We start from the raw sequence: 2,499 nt of genomic DNA, 5'->3' as shown, positions 1-2,499 counted from the left end.
CACAGGCCACTGCTCTATCCACTGAGCTAAACTGGTTAGGGCCCCCTATTCTTTTCCATTGGCTATTTATTTATCTATCAACTTATACCAACTATCTCTTTTTAAAAAATATTTTTTTATTGATTTCAGAGAGGAAGGGAGAGGGAGAGAGAGAGAGAGAGACATCAATGATGAGAGAGAATCATCCATTGGCTGCCTCCTACGTGCCCGCTATTGGGAATCAAGTCTGGAACCTAAGAATGTGCCCTGACAGGGAGTCGAACTGGTGACCTCTTGGTTCCTGGGTTGATGCTCAACTGGCTGGGCTTAATCTCTATAGCTTTATAAGTCTTTCTATCTAGTAGGACATCTTTCCTCCCTACACACACACACACACACACACACACAAATTCCTTCATTTTTAAGCATATATTTTTAAGCCAGATATTTATATTAGACTGCAAACTATGGGAACTTGACTAGATAAAACTCAACCACACAAAGATATTCCACATAGTCCAGATGATGGCCAACTCTGTATGCTGACAAGAATATGAGAATTCTGCTTCCAGTTAGTACTGAGCTATGAGGAAACAGGAAATTGACTTTTAAAGAAAAGCAGAAAATATTGCTATAACCAAAATAGCCAATAGGTCCAACAGAATTCAGATGAAATCCTGCTTTATTACCGTTGCTTTCATGGGTAAATCTTTCTGAGTTATTGTCAGACAAGAAATGTCTTTGCAAGAACTTATATAAGCTCTCATATCAACTTTATTATATTGACTTGAGTTTTGAAAGAGTGTTGAGGAATAATATGAAGACATTTCTGTTCAACTTTCAGCTTGGGAGAAAGCCAGTCACTGTTATGAAAAGTCATGTGTAAATACTTGGGAAACAAGCTCTTCGGGAACAGTGAAGCTACAATAATGGGAGGTGGCAAGTGTAATTGCACTGGAATCTGCCTGCAGTGACACTTCTCATGGAAATTGATTAGCGTGGTGATGCTAAAGCTGAAAAGGCTTCCCAGAGCATTGTTGAACCAAAACCCTATGCTTGTCCTCCCCGTGGTCGGCAAACTGCGGCTCGCGAGCCACATGCGGCTCTTTGGCCCCTTGAGTGTGGCTCTCCCTAAGCCTTAGGAGTACCCTAATTAAGTTAATAACAATGTACCTACCTATATAGTTTAAGTTTAAAAAATTTGGCTCTCAAAAGAAATTTCAATCGTTGTACTGTTGATATTTGGCTCTGTTGACTAATGAGTTTGCCGACCACTGTCAGCAGACTAGGCCAGTGGTTCTCAACCTTGGCTGCACATTAGAATCACCTGGGAATCTTTTGAAAATCCTGATTTGTGCCCTAACTGGTTTGGCTCAGTGGATAGAGCGTTGGCCTGTGGACTGAAGGGTCCTAGGTTCGGTTCCGGTCAAGGGCACATGCCTGGGTTGTGAGCTCGATCCCCAATAGGGGATGTGTGGAAGGTGGCCGATCAGTGATTCTCTCTCATCAGTGATGTTTCTATCTCTCTCTCTCCCTTCCTCTCTGAAATCAATAAAAATATATTAAAAATGATTTCTGGGCCTCATCCTCCGGAAATTCTGTTTCTTTGTTATGGGGTGGGGCCACAACATTAGTAACAAAGAAACAGAATTTCCGGAGGATGAGGCCCAGAAATCAGGATTTTAAAAAGATTCCCAGGTGATTCTAATGTGCAGCCAAGGTTGAGAACCACTGTCCTATTAACAAAGATATGAGAGGAAAGCATCCAGATAGAGACCCAAGGAAGATATCTGTAAATGTATGTTAAAAAAAAAAAAGTACAGAAAGTTATCATAAGAGAGCTTTTTCCTGTAGCCTCGGCAACCTCAAAATGGAGCTGGAAGCTCTTTCTTTTTAATTGTAAGGCAATCAAGTGACAGATAAAAATTCCATTCAGAATAACAGGTGGGCTTTGTACAAAGAGAAGAAAACTATAGGCTGATTTCTTTTTTTTTTAAATATATTTTTATTGACTTCAGAGAGGAAGAGAGAGGGAGAGATAGAAACATCAATGATAAGAGAGAATAATTGATCAGCTGCCTCCTGTACGCTCCATACTAGGGATCAAGCCCACAACCTGGGCATGTGCTCTGACCAGGAATCAAACTGTGACCTCCTGATTTATAGGTCAATGCTCAACCACTGAGCCATGCTGGCAGGGCTAGGCTGATTTCTTTATGGGGAAAAATTTTTATATTTGGGAATTTCTTCAGCTGAATTTCCATACAATCTGAGAAAATTCTGGGTTTGCATTAGAAGTTATAATTATTTTGCCCTGACCAGTTTGGCTCGGTGGATAGAGCATTGGTCTGCGGACTGAAGGGTCCCAGGTTTGATTCCGGTCAGGGGAATGTACCTTGGTTGCAGGCACATCCCCAGTAGGGAGTATGCAGGAGACAGCTGATCAATGTTTCTCTCTCATCGATGTTTCTAATTCTCTATCCCTATCCCTTCCTCTCTGTAAAAAATCAATAAAATATA

Source organism: Myotis brandtii, unplaced genomic scaffold, assembly GCF_000412655.1.
Source record: "Myotis brandtii unplaced genomic scaffold, ASM41265v1 scaffold53, whole genome shotgun sequence".
NCBI classification, from domain to species: domain Eukaryota; kingdom Metazoa; phylum Chordata; class Mammalia; order Chiroptera; family Vespertilionidae; genus Myotis; species Myotis brandtii.
Note: the sequence above shows the minus strand (reverse complement) of the source record.